This window comes from Candoia aspera, chromosome 3 (genome assembly GCF_035149785.1).
Source record: "Candoia aspera isolate rCanAsp1 chromosome 3, rCanAsp1.hap2, whole genome shotgun sequence".
Lineage (NCBI taxonomy): Eukaryota > Metazoa > Chordata > Lepidosauria > Squamata > Boidae > Candoia > Candoia aspera.
In genome coordinates, this window is record NC_086155.1 from 46,471,661 (window position 1) to 46,486,756 (window position 15,096).

The 15,096-nt window shown below is 40.0% G+C and overlaps 1 protein-coding gene across 2 annotated transcripts in view; it reads left to right on the forward strand.

The window, feature by feature from the left end:
• The first annotated feature begins 456 nt into the window (after positions 1-456).
• PLEKHA6 (pleckstrin homology domain containing A6) overlaps positions 457-15,096 on the forward strand; it is a 157,396-nt gene continuing 142,756 nt past the window's right edge. For both annotated transcript variants that reach the window (XM_063297541.1, XM_063297542.1), the window contains exon 1: positions 457-714. The gene's annotated coding sequence lies outside the window, so the exon portion shown is untranslated. The remainder of the gene's footprint in view (positions 715-15,096) is intronic.

Consider the following 15,096-nt stretch of genomic DNA (forward strand, 5'->3'; position numbering starts at 1 on the left):
TGTCTTTCACTTGCTTGTTCCCCATGTCCTGAATCCTCAATCAGTTGCTTTAAAATTGGTGAAGGAAAATCTCCTTTGTGCTTCCTCTTGTGCACCTTCTTTTTATACGTTCTCTAGAATAACACTCTCTGGCAGATTTTGACATTCTTCTAAGATGTTAAAATGTACACTTAATGTCAGACTTCTGTCCTTTGCCTAAGCATTTAACCAGCTTTCATGATATGGTTTCTATTGATGAGATAAAAGTTCAGGTTTGCATTTGTATTCAGGTTTGTATTCAGGTTCTGAATACTGTGGAGCGCTCTTAGTTTGCAGTAGCACAGCTAGAGGGCTGCCTGCTATTATAGTATTAAGGAAATGCAGAGGGGTGGTGAGAGAGAGAGGCGAGTAAATGGGTGTGTGTGTATTTATATATAACTGATCCAACCTGCAGTTTCAGATTTCAGATCTAGCTTATCACCCTACCAGTTCCTTCCAGCCCTTGGATGTTCCTCTGCCTGTTTGCTGACGGATCTGCTAGGGTGAAGAAAGAAGCTGTTACAGCTTCTTTTTCTCTTTTCCTCCTCTTTCTTTCCTTTAAGTTTTTCAGTGAAAGTTCCCAGCTTCTTTTTCCAATCTCCACCTTTGAGTCGTCAGTCGGGATAACAGGGATTTAACAACAACAACAACATCTTTGCCTAAACTACGGAGGGATGCTACTAACTTTACTTGAAGGTAAATCCAGATGTTCCATTTGAGTGCTTATGCTAACCTTCTTTCTAGCTTTACAAACATTGTGATAATCACTTCTCAGGATTGAGATACAGGACCAGCAGCTTTAGAGTGCTTCCAGTTAATATTTAAATCGGGCTTCTCTCTGCTGGTATAGATTCTCGGAGTTGTGATGTACCCTATCTGGAGAGCATGAGAGGGGAGGAAGCTGACTTTAAATACTTTTGCTAAGTGTAAGATTATGAGAAATTAAATTACAGATATGTTAAATTTATGATAAATGTGCTAAGGCTTGAATCTCAACATAAACACACACACAAAAACATACATACACTCAGTTGGTCCAGAATCTTCAGTGTTATCTAGAGGTAATACTGCTCCAAAATGGAATTTATGCTCAAGTTAGAAGTTAATGTCTGGATTTGAAAACCACAATTTTGCTTATTCACTATATTAATACTAAGTAGATTGTATGCTACAAATGCCAGCTTGATGCAAATTACATTATATGTCTTGGTTTTTCAACACCTGGCAACTGATTCCATGTATTGCTTGTACAGTAGCTTGAAGTGTGTATGTTGCTTTGTGTAATTGTAGACATTACGTATGCAACCCTCAAGAGTTTGGGAGGGAGTGCCCCATGGTATAGAACTAAAACATCAGACATCTGAAAGAAAGCATTAAATGATGTGGTTATTTTTAAGGAATGTATATGCTATTGATTACAAGTAGTCCTCGGGTTACAACGTCAATTGGGACTGGAATTTCTGTCACTAGGTGATGCACTCATAAAGTGCAACATCACATGATCGCATCGCTTAGTGACAGCAATCCCAGCAGTCCTGATTGCTGTCATAACCCCAGGACCATGTTTTAAACGGGAAGAGGCAGGAGGCCCAGGCAAGCAGGCCAGAGGTGAGAGCTATGGGTGGGAGCTACGGCCAGTGGGGGGTATTGTGGGCAGGCACTCCGGAGCATGGACAGGTGCATGGGTGCCATGGGAGGGCAGGAGGTGCTGCAGGCACATGCTCCAGAGTGTGGGCAGGTGTGCGGGTGCCACGGAGGGATGCTGCACTCTAGAGCACAGGTGGGTGCTGCGGGGGGGGGCACTGTGGGCAGGTGCTTCAGAGCATGGGTGGGCAAAAAAGCAGCAGGAGTGACTTGCAATTTCCTGCCAGCTTCCCCACTGACTTTGGGGTAGGCCAGCAGGGAACATTGGAAATCACAATCATGTGACCATGGGGGCACTGCAGTAGCTGGAACTCCAAGGTCGTAAGTCCCCTTCATTCAGCGCCATTGTAACTTTGAACAGTCCCTGAATGAGTGGTTGTAACCCGAGGACTATCATAATGTGTGAATGCTGCCCTCCAGAAGTTAGATTTAATTTCCATCAACTACAGGTCAGAGGTCATGGAAGCTGCATAGCATTTTAAGGTGTGGAGCACAAATTCTTAATCACTGGCTAGTGAGAGTCAGAGTGAGTTTTAGAAGAAACTTTCTGGAAAAAAAATGAAACCACTCCAGGACTTACTTTTAATGTCAGATTGCTTCTGGTAGGATTAGAGTACGGTGGGCTAGTTCAATGATTTTGATAGTTCACCTGCCTGTTCAGGATTACAGTTGTCCTGATATGTCACATTCTCTCTCTCTCTCTATATATATATAGCTCTGTCCATCTGGCTGGCATAGTGCCAGGCTGATCAGGAAATACATCTCAAAACTGATTGCTATGTTCAGTATGTAACTTCTAGTGCTTGGGAGGCAATCTGTTTTATAGTCATAAATATGTACACTTAAATCTGAATATACTCTTTGTCAGTTTTAGGAAATGTTTTAATGATTGGATTTGATAACATGGCACAGACCAAAGTTCAGTAGACATGGCTCACTTCTTGGCATTCTTGTGGTCCTCCTATTTAATCATTTGGTTATCTATTATGGTTCTTTATTATATATTGTATTAAAAAATACTAATTCTATATATGGTCAGTTGTGGTGTAACAGGATATTGGTCTCACATCCAAACTGGCACTCAGCTATGGCATGTAACTGGATTACTTGGGCCACTTGCTGGCTATATCATGCTAGGCCAAATGTGGCTTGTTGCCTTTGACTTAGTGAGTTGTGTAAATACAGACCTTGTGGCTTGTAAACTCTAATTTATAGCTTAGCATATTGAGCTATTAATCGGCATACTCAAATAAATCATGGCTTAGTGCAATATGTGAGTCCAGTACTTCATAGTATTATTTTTGTCAGGATAAAATTGAAGTCTGATATATTATATATGATCTGAGAAAAGATGGAGTATAAACCTAACACATAAAATATAAAGCCAGTTTATAGGTTCTATGAATGCTTGCCTTCCAGTATTGATTTGATTACCAGTGGTCCTCTTCAAATTCTGTGTGTCATACAATGCTTGCAATTAAGTTGGGGATATAACCCTTAAAAATAGATTTTAGAATTAGTGATCTGGTTTCAGGCTTTCATTCTCTGAACAAGATAAGAGTGGAAGAAATGAGGCCCCTCCTGCCCTTGTGGGAGTTCATACTTTGGGGAAACACAATAGATGCAATCTGACAGAAGAAAATGTGAAAATAAGGGTCACTTTGGTACTTCTTCCATTCACCTGTGTATAAGGAAAAAACAATCTTAAGTATAATAACTGGATGGAGCTTCATCTTCAGTATCTCAAAAATGTACCTTCATGAATTCTTTTTCTGTAAGAGAAGTCTTCAAACATTGCCATTTAGAAAGTATTAGTATAGAATATTTAATGCAACCTAATCAGCTTATTGGTCTATATTCAATGACCAATAGTTGAGACTTTTAGATGATCACGTTTGGTCCCTGTTTGGAATCCAGACTGAATGTGGTCATGCATTGTATTTAAGGTACTATTGCAGATTTTAGTGATTCACAATCAGATCCACATCAAAGTTCAGAAAACACTTTACATAAAAACGGCTGTATCTTTGATTTTCATTCTTAAATTCAGGTACAAGTTTGCTCCCTCAACTTTCAGCTTTCAATTTGCATAGGATGTTCAAATATGTGCATATCAAATCTGCTTAGAAATTTCTATACAATTTGGGGGGATGCTAAATTAATGTACATACTTTAATCATTGTCGTCTAATAGAGATGGGGGTACAGTTTTGTGTCCAGTTTCCCACTTATGTAAATATATTTTGGGATGCATTTTTGTAAGAAAACTGGCTATCTACAAAGATAGCCATGTTGATCCATGAGAGAAAGAGCTCAAATCCTCTGATGGACAATATCTTAAAGACAATCCAATGCAAGATCCCACAACACTGGACAATCTTTTGAGTTTTCTTGAACTTTTGAACTAATCCAAAGATACATAGAGATGTTCTTGAGAAATTGTATGTGTTTTGTCAGAATAAGCACATTGTACCTTTCCATACCACTTGACTGTAGCATGTTGTATTTGTTGTTCTCATACTAAGGCAAAACTACTTTATAATGAGAACACCGAGTGAACTGGCATTTGCTGAAAGCTACTTACAAGATATGGCTGCAGTGAGACTAAAGGACATTCACACCAGAATGTTTCCTGATTCTAGGGGCTTAGTACTTCAAGTAATCTAAGTTACAAATTTTTACCTCTGCATTGATGGTAGCACTAAACAGCACCAAAATGTCAGAAAACCATGTTCTTTGCTGATGCTACTTCCTTGTAGGTACTTTGCTCTTCTTCCAGGTTAGAAGTAAACCAACATGAAATCTGTTGTCTTTGTAGCCAAGGTTTCCAGTCTGCTTTTTGTATTTCGAACTGAGTATGTCAACACTCCAGGAATACTCATGTTTTACGATTCTAAATAAAAGCTAAATTTTTGTTAATCCTGTTAAAAGGAAATTGAATAACTCTTAGTTCCTCAGCAGCAGGAACCAAGGAATACAGTCTTCCAGGATTGGAAGTTTTGGCATGAACTTTCCTTTTCAGGTTCAGCATCTGTTACAGAATTTATTTATTTATTTACTTAATATCCTGCCTTTATTATTTTTATATACTAAGAAATTGAGTGAAAATAGATTTTATCTCACAAATCAACATGTGCATACCCTTTTCTCTAAATAAGTAAAGGTAAAGGTTTCCCTTGACATCAAGTCCAGTCGTGTCCGACTCTAGGGGGCGGTGCTCATCTCCTTTTCAAAGCCGAAGAGCCGGCGTTTGTCCGTAGACACTTCCGTGGCCATGTGGCCGGCATGACTAAACGGAACGCCGTTACCTGCCCGCCGAAGCGGTACCTATTAATCTACTCACATTTGCATGTTTTTGAACTGCTAGGTTGGCAGGAGCTGGGACTAGCAATGGGAGCTCACCCCGTCACGTGGATTCGAACCGCCGACCTTCCGATCGGCAAGCTCAGCAGCTCAGCAGTTTAACCCGCAGCGCCACCGCGTCCCTCTTTCTCTAAATAGCTATTTAAAAAAAAAAAAACTTAGAATCACCAGTTACCTTGGGCATTTGAAAAACTGCAAAGCTCTGTCTCTTCTGCAGGACTTTGACTGACATTAATTTATCCAAGCCAAGCAATCCCTCTCGTCTGTTTTAAAATAAGTCTGGTTCAATTGCAATTACTTCCTTTGCTTTAATTAAGCTTGCAATTACATCTAATTTCCTTTCTGGAAAATGTTTCTTTCCCTGATATGATTACTGATTTTGTAAGCTTCATTAAAGCTCCAGCAGTGCCTATCATACATTCACCAATGTTGGGGAATAGAGGTATCTCAGCAGGACCTGTTAATGCTTCACTGCTTGCCTGTCCTGACTGAATAATCAGTTTGCTGACAGACAGTATCAAAATTCCCAAAGCTGAAAAGGATTTCTACAATAGTGGCTTCAAAAATTGCATTTTTGCAGGGTGTGTCTATAATATAAACTGTACAGCTTGGCACCTTTCTAAACTTCTTTTTACTGACTGAGAGTAAATGATGCCGGATATGATGTTCTTGTTCTGTAGAGTCTGACTAATCCTTTATGGCTATTTGTAATTTCCATGTTTGCTCATAGCAGTGGTAGTCAATAGAAGTCACTGATTACTGTATACCAGTTTTTATTTTATTACTTGGGCTAAGTTGCTGGCAGTCCACAGAGGAAAGATGCCCATGACTTTCACCCAACTTCTTATACTTGATGAGTTGCACTTCTGTAGAAGTGACTTAATTGGGAAGATATATTTCAAGATGCCAGAAGTGGCACTACTGTTTCTTTGTAGGCTTCACTGCAACTTGTGCTATGATTGAGTCGAAGCACAAAGTGACACTATGCTCCAGAACTTTCTAGATCAGACTTTCCTAACCTACATCTCTTCCAAAGGGGCCGATTTCAATTCCCAAAGGTGGCATAGCCTTTGCTGTGAATTCTAGAAGTTAAGATCCACAAATCATAGGTTGAGAGACTTGAGAAGGCTACCCTAAGCATGTTTGCCACACACACACACACACACACACATATGGCATATACTGTGTGTGTGTGTGTGTGTGTATACTGTGTATACATATATACTGTGTGTGTGTGTATATATATATATGGCATATACTGTGTGTGTGTGTGTGTGTGTGTATGTGTATATATATATATATATATATATATATATATATATATATATATATACTGTGTATACATATATACTGTGTGTGTGTGTGTATATATATATATATATAGCATATATATATATGGCATACATATATATGGCTGCCAAACATCATGTGACTCTGGGGAGATACCAATAAAATAACCACAATATCCATTAAAAACCATTAAAAGAACACTGAACTCATGGAGCAAAATCCAAATAAACAGACCTTAATCATACTAAGGCTCACCCAATATCCAAGCCCAATGTTTGGGAGAAGAGACTTACAGAAGCTTGGCAAGGTCATGTCATCAAATCTCAAGGGGTATGCTATTCCATAGGGTACGCACCACATTAGAGATGGTATGCCTCCTGGATCCCATTAGATGATATTGCTTGATGGAGGAGACCTGGAGCATGTTCATCCTGTCAGATCTCATGGGACAAGTAGACATAATTGAAGATAGGAGGTCCCACCAATAACCTAGCCCTATGCAGTGAAGGGCTTTATAACTACAGTATATAACTTGGTATAACAAGGTGATAACTAGCACCTTGAATTGCACCTGGAAGTTCACTGGAGACAGTGCAGCTTCTGGGATAAAGGTGTTGCATAGGTGAACTGAGGCTGACCCATAATTATCCACCCTGATATATTTTGGACCAGCTACAATGCCCAAGTGGCCTTCAAAGGCACCCCATGAAGAGCAAGTTGCAATACAGCCTCGTTTAACAACTACCTCAGTTAACGATCATTTGCAGATACAGTGGCAATAAAAAATTCATTTTCTGACCAATGCATGCATTTACAACCAAATTTCATGAGCCTGACAACAATGCATGCTGGAGTGAGAGTAATGCTGGCATAGCTATATGAGACAACTTTATCTGAATGAGGCAGTAGCAACCAGTGATCTTTGCAGTGTTTCTCTCTCTCAGTCATATTTTGCTTAACAACCAAGTCTTTGGAATGGAAAGTGGTTACTAAATGAGGAGTGGGTATAGTCCAATTGGGAGATGATCAAGGCAGTGAATAATAGTGAGCTGGGCCTTCCTGACATATAAGATGAAGCTGTGCAAAGGCCCTCCTACCCATGACTGCCACCTGCTTCTTGAGCAGGACCCCCAAATTGCACATCAGCTCCATGTGGAGGACTGCTGCCCCCATCAGAGCCAAAGATAGTAAGTCCCTAGGTCTAGGAGCAGGGGAACCAAAATCATCTTGGTTTTACTAGTGTTGAGCCTGAGCCTGACCTGGTTCCTCCTCATCCAAGCCCTTGCAACCTCCAGACAGTGAGTGAGAAAGCATCTGGGATAGAGGTGTGTAATCGGGTGTCATCTTCATAAATGATACCTAATCCCATGCTGTAAAATGACCTCACCAGTGACCTCGTGTGGATATTAAATAGGAAAGGAAGAAAGTGGCATCTCACACATTAAGGGTTCAGATTAGACCTCTCCTCCTCTACCAGCACCAACCGGAACTGTACCTGGAAGAACAGCCACTGCAGCACTGCGTTTCCCACTCCTGAGCCCAAAGTTGGTCCGGAAGGATACCATGTTTGATGGTATTGAAGGCTACTAAGAGATCAAGGAAGGCCAGAATAGTCCCTCCACAAGTCATCAACAAGTGCAACCAATGCCACCTTAGTACTATAGGTCTGAACTCTGACTGAAAGAGGTCCAGATAATCCATTTCCTCCTGGGCCTTCTTATGTTGCAGTCCAACCACCTTCCAAACAACTTTCTTCAGGAAGGGGAGGTTGGAGGCAGAATGAAAATTATCCAATATCTGTTGGGTCCTTGCTCTGTGTTCACCTCTCTTGCAAAAAAAACAAAAAAACAAGCAAAACTCTTCAGCGAGCCTAAGTCTCTCTGCTGTTGTTTCTGCCTAATGTTAAGGCCAGCTTAAATAATATTAAGCTTCAGATGTCAGCTGTAGCTCAAACCATGCAAAAGCAACTCTCCAGAATTTCCCAGTGTGAACAAGAGTTAAAACCGTCCCTGTAGAGAGCATGCTTTGTTCCCAGAATGATGAAGAGGGAACAGCAATCGTTGTTGTCTGGCGCCGGCAAAAGCAGTAAAACTCCCTTTGGAAGGGTGGCCTCCTGACTAAGCCAGAGCAAACAGCGCACCAGGCTTTATCTCAAGTTGTCCTCAAGATAAGGGAACAGAGTAATCGTCACTTGCCTCACCCAGCTGTGTGTGGGTGTTTTGAGCCCACCTTTTGGCAGCATGGTATGTGACTGGCTCAGTTTTGAATCATCACAACCTCCATTAACATCCACACACAATTTTGAATTTAAAAAAAAACACAGGATAGTTGCTGCTGCTGGTGCCGCCGCCAGCTTCCTTCCTCCTCCAGCTCTGCTGCCATCCAGCGCTTAGTGCTAAGAGGTGAATTTATCAACACTGCTAGGCTGACCTTGGATAGCCCAGGTGCGCTGCTTGCTAAACACCCTCCTCCTGGCTCCAGCCACTTGACATGACCGCCTTCCTCCTTCGTGTAGCTTCTGATAATGATAATCAGCTAAGGAATGCAGTGCCAGAAGGGGATCTGAAGGTGGATGTTTTGCTTGCTTTGGCCACATCTGACCAAGAGGATTTGTTTAAACAGAACGGTGCTCTCTTGGGATATCCAAAGGGCCACTAATTAAAACTGATGATTACAGTTATTCATCCTAACAGTGACAAGAGTCTTCAAAGTAGGTGTCACAATAACTGCCAGGTGGTGTCAGAAGCACCTGTTTTATTTGCATCCAAGAAAGTCATTCACTTCTCTTTATCCCAATGACATTTTGAGGCTCACTGGTCAAGTCAATTAATCCATGGGAGCCACCAACTAGGCACTTCTACTTTTTAGGCTAGGCAGGTCTTTAGGTGTCAAAACAAAGGCAATTTATCCACATCTAGTAACTATCCCATTGCTAGATGAGAGATGGTTGTGACAATTACTGCTCGTAGGCATGTTATTCCTTTTGTGTTTATTATTTCCAAGTTAGACACCACCCATAGCTCTGCTCCAAGGTACCCTCACAACAGCCTTATGAGGTAGGTTAATCTGAACAAAGTTATTGGTTTATGTTCATCTAATGAAGTTCATGGCTGGGTGGGGTTTTGCATCTTGGATTTTGCATCCCTAGACTACTAGTCTCACTGCTGCATATTAACTTATCTGTGACTTCTCAGTTTCAGCTGTCTTCCCCAACCTGATGCCCTTCAGATTGCTTTGACTACAGCTCCATTATCTGCAGTTGGCAGGGTTGTGAATTATGTGGGTTGTAATCTGATAAATAGGAAAATGCCAATTCAGGAAGCCTAGTTTTGGCATAGTTGCCATACTAAGTGCAAACACTTCCATGGTAATCCTTTCTTTAAGAGTATTGCCTCTAGATATAGAATATGCATCCTGAATTATGTAGCAGACTTCTGGCATACTCTGATTAAAACCCTGTGGTAATACAATTCTGGTTCAGAGAATTACATCCTTGCCTACTGTCCTAGTTTGCACTGGGGAAGACACTGCTACTGGAGAAGATACTGCTGGATACGCTCTAGAACAGCCTTTCTCAACCTTTTGACCCTGGAGGAACCCTTGAAATATTTTTCTGGCCTCGGGGAACCCCTGCACATTCAGACGCAAATATAGGCCAGAAGTTACAACATTATTATCTTCGTTTCATGGGTAGGCCTGTAGTACAGGCATTCAGAGGGTTCTTAAACTAAACATAAAGAATGAACTTACCTCTTTAATGTGAAGTTGCCCGAATTTGAAATAATTTTTTAAATAAATCATGATCTCCCAGGGAACCCCTAGTGACCTCTCACAGAACCCTGGTTGAGAAATCCTGATCTAGAAAAAGCCAACAAGCAGGCTTGCCATATGCTTTCAGTGTGCTGGGGCTCCCCAGCTAACTGGATATGCTGTGCTATAAAGGGAGAGGGTGAGGGAGTGACCAGGATCCAATATATACGGTTGGGCATAAAGTACCAAAGGTACAGGATCATTCATAGCTTGTGTGATATGGATAGCTGAAGAGGAATAAAGTAAGGAGATTTGCTTTCTGAACATGGCTCATTGCTCCAGACTAAGACTTTTCAGAGACAGAACAGTTTTTATTTTCCAATATTGCACACCTTCTTATCCGGAGAAGGACTTTTTTGATATAGAATAGAGTTTTTATTTTCTAAATCTTATTGACTAAACAGAAATCCAAGCAAAAGCATTGTGAGACTATATTCACTTCCTCATGCTGTATGAGAATAGGAAGAGGTGTAAACATCCAAATAAGGAAACACGTGTTTTTTGTTAAATGTACTGTATGTCTTTGAATTCTCAGTATTTCATGGCAGGAATTCATCACAGAAGGGTCATATAGATCTTTTCAAGCATACAACAAATGAGGAAAGTCAAAAGAGTTTAAAAAAAATTTGAATGCTGATGAGCTCATAGCTTATATAGTAACAGCAACAGCAGTGAGGACAGACATCCTTTTTCAGTTTTTTTTTTAACTGCAGAATAATTTACCACTTAAGTGAATGACTGTTTTAGTAAGCTAGTAGCTCTCATTATTTGAACATATTTCTCGGTTTGGTTTTAGGGGAAGTTTGCTCTCATTGTGGCAAACACTGTTTCAGTTCCAGTTATTAACTTTTTATTCTTTATATATATATCTCTTTCGGGCCTGTGGAAGAGTGCCTGCCAGGTGGGGACATAAATTGGGGGCCATGTTATGATGAATAAATGATGTTTCTCATCTTGACCTGTTGGTAGGCAGGGGAATGAGTTGGAAACACTTAAATACAAATTTAATCTTGGTCAGTGGATCAGCAAGCTATATCCCAAATGTTGTGTGGATGCCATGAGGAACTGACCAAACAAAATGAAGTTCAGTCCAGACAAAATAAAGCCTTTTTGGCAGTAGAGAATCCAGATCCAGAATAAACAGTGTGATCTGTTTTGAAAGCCCTTAGGACTGCTCTTTATCCCAATGTTTTTCCAGACATCAGATAACCAAAAATGTATTTGACCAAGTTTCAGTGTGGTATCCACTGTGTGTCTTCCTGGAAAAGATGGATTTGATTAACAGTCATAATCTAGGGCTATCAAATCTCCCCTGCAAATATCTGAACAATATCTAGATGGCAATAAAAAGCTAAAGAAAAATCTAACTCTTTGCTGCCATGTAATGGTTGTTTGATTTTTGCAGCCCAGATTTGATAGCCTTACTTAATCAGCTCTCATTCTGACTAATGTAACATGTTCTAAATTGGAGTTTTCCCTGGAAATTGTTTAGGATCTTCAAATAACATAAAGTGCAGTACTCAGAGTATTTGGTGTGCTCTTTAAAAGCCATATGTTTCTAATCTTGAATCAATCACACTGGTTTCCAATTCCAATTTCCAAGAAGGGCATCTGCAGCAAGCCAAGATTTCATCAAAACTGATGAAACATGCATCATGATGTCCCAGCACAAATATAAAGGGGCCGAGTTTGCAGCATGATGTCACATTTTCCATCACTTTGACCTAGAAACATGAAATGTGTTTGGCCATCGATTAGGGCAACCAGATCTACTGTAGAAGGTGAAGACTTCCCCTCAACCCTCCCAGTCACTATATTCTGGATTAGCAAGACAAAAGCAGTGGTCTGCATAGGATCACTGAAGCAAAGAAGGAAAAGTGGTTCACTCCTTTCAGTGAGCCTTTTGAAGCAACAACATTTAAAAGACTTTCTGGGAGAAGAAAGTGAGACAAGGCCCACCTCCCCAGCCCATAACCCTGTCTGAATAACAGCAACCCTCCTACTGTGAGCAGCACAAAGCAGTGAGTTGTACCAGGATCATCGAGGGGAAAGGAAATGAGACCTTTCTCCCCACTTCTCAGTGACACCATGATAAGTGTGTGCAAATATGTCAGCATGTGGTATATATAGCATGTGTGTGTGTTCATGTGTGTGGTAGTGCTCATCCCCACTTTGCTGTAAATGTGTTCCTCAGGGTGAAATGTTGCCCAACCTCACATGACATGGTTGTTATTAAATAATGAAGAGCTGATATATATTAATCTCTTTGAGCACTTAAAACAAGTCTTAATTAAAAATAAGTCATTCTAGGAGTAGCTATTGACTGGAGAAAAGATGAAAGGACAAATTGGTTTTTTGACGAAATGTTACCATGGAATGTTTCACAGTGTCAGCCAGTCAACCATGTCTTTTCACAAATACGCCATTGCAATGTTTTGTTCTCATTTCCCCCTATTCCCCCCTTATAACAGTCATTCAGCATTCTGTGATCAATAAGTATGGCCAACAAACAAGGGCTGTATGCGGCAGGATTCCTACTTATTTTGGTTTTGTAGAGTTTTCCTCTTTTGTTTCTGCTTTCTCTCAACACCACAGAAACCTCTCTTTCTGTGTGGAAGGTGCCATTTTTGCTGCATAACGACAGTGAACGCTGAAGTGATAAAATCACTACTCTCCCCCTGATCTTCCATGTCCTGTGCAATTAATATGAAATTGGTGCATACTGTGGTAGTCGTGGATAATCTAGGCCACTTCCAATATTCATAGAAACTATTTTATGTTGAAAAATGGCTGAGCGATAGTAGTTCATACAATCAGTATATAGCAAGTACTTCCAATATCAGAACTGCAATCTCTATAAATTCTGTGTTTACTATGTAGTAAATTATTAAGAGTGATTTTTGTGCCATCTGGTGCCCAAGATGTTATTTTGTGCCTTAATTTCCTGACTGAACAATGTGGATTATGACAAAACCAGTTTTTATGCAGTCAAGGAAGGAGAAAAATTGTACCCATTCAGCCCATATATACTCCATTTAGAAACAGTTGTGTTTTCTATGCAATCAGCATAAAGTTGAGATTAAGATTTCAGATAGTCAAGGCTTGTCAAATTATCACTGAGATTACAAAACAAATTTCCTAAACTTGCAAGAAAATAGGCACTATTGAATGCAACAGGACATTTCCAACCAAATATGCACAAAATCTTATGATGTGTTTTGTTTATCTTACAATCTAATGCATATTTGGTTGGAAATAAACCACACTGAAATCAGGCCCATTTTGTCCTGATGCTGCAGTATGCATTGTCTGTGACCTTCTTCTCCCGTATTGGTAAAAAGCATCTATTAATGACAGTAATAAAGCAAAGCTAGCAAACAGCCTTAGCAATCTTGGGGTGGCTTCTCCTTGCCAAGATGGGAAGAAAATTGCTGAGCTGCATCTAAGTAATAGGCTTCAGCAGTAATAGGCACATCTAAATCTGGCTGGGGAATTCTGGGATTTGAAGTCCACACATCTCAAAGTTGCTGAGGTTGAGAAACACTGATCTAAATAATAGGCTTGAGCCCCAGCATTTCAAAAGTCCTTGGGGGCATAAAAAGATGTTTAAAGACCAGTTGGAAAAACATGTGGCTCATTACCTCAGGATCATCTAAGGGTTGTGAAATGATGATGATAGTCCTGCACGTTCTTACTATACCTGTTTTTCTCCTACTTATAGAAATTAAAGGGAATTGGCACAATTAAACCTGGGTTTGGGATGGAGACATTCTGGCTGTGGCCTGTCAGGGGCTACCATCTTTACCTTTGATGCAGATGTCAGCATACAGCTTTAGCTGTTGTTGCAAAGCTGTGCCTCTGTTTTTGCATACTGGAGGTTTACATATATAGAAAGTGTTGTGTTTGGTTTGTGAGGAGTGTTTGTATATGCAATACTGTTGATTCCTAGTTTTGCAAATGGATTTGAACTTGGCACTGTATTCATTTTGCATTTAGTAAGATCATGTGCATTTGTCCTCATCTTTTTAACTTAGCTTTTTCAGTAAGCAGTTCAAATTATCTCTGTGCTAGACAAAATAGAAAATGCTGCTGACTGAGAAAATTTATATAGCCACCCATCTCACCAAAGTGACTGTAGGTATCATGTAGAGGGTCAAAAACCAAGAAAAACAATAGTACAATTTGCCAGAAGCAATAACATAAGACAAGACCAGTGTCAAAAAAATTCTACTTCTACAGTAGTTAATAAGATGGTAACTAAATAAGCTTTCCAGCCCAAATGCCTAAAGGAACATCCAGGTCTTTAACTCCCTGAGAAAGGCCAACAAGAAAATAATCCATCACTACAGAGAATTCTCTGGATACAAAATTAATACCCACACAACAAAAATAGTAACAAAACATTTAACACAAAGAGAAGAAGATTTCTTGCAGAAAGAATCTGGCTGCCAGGGATCAATTGCAATTATCAAAATGAATGCACTACCCAAGATAAATTATCTGTTTCAAATGGGTCCTCTTCCAACCAGAAAAAACTTTACATGAACAACAAGAAACTGTTAGAAAACTTATATGGAGTGGAAAAAACCTAGGGTCAAACTTAAAATTTTACACAACTCCAAAGCAAGAGGTAGCTTTGCCCTTCCAGATTTCAAACTGAATTACAGAGCAAGCTGTTTGTCATGTAGATCTGTTTGTAACAGAGTGGATTAAAACCCAGAATGGTAGAATGTCAGTATTGGAAGGAGCTGGCCTAGCTGATGGGCTTCATAGATACTTATGTTACAGGGACCCAAAAAAGAATAAAAACTTTAAAGGGCACATTATAAGACAAAGCTTGATAAAACTATGGGACTCCATGTGGAAAATAATAAGCCCAACGATTTCACCATTAGCCTCTTCCCTAAATGCTTTTCATGCTGGAGACAATTACAGTAAGAAAACTGTAATTACATATGCAAACATGGTCTAC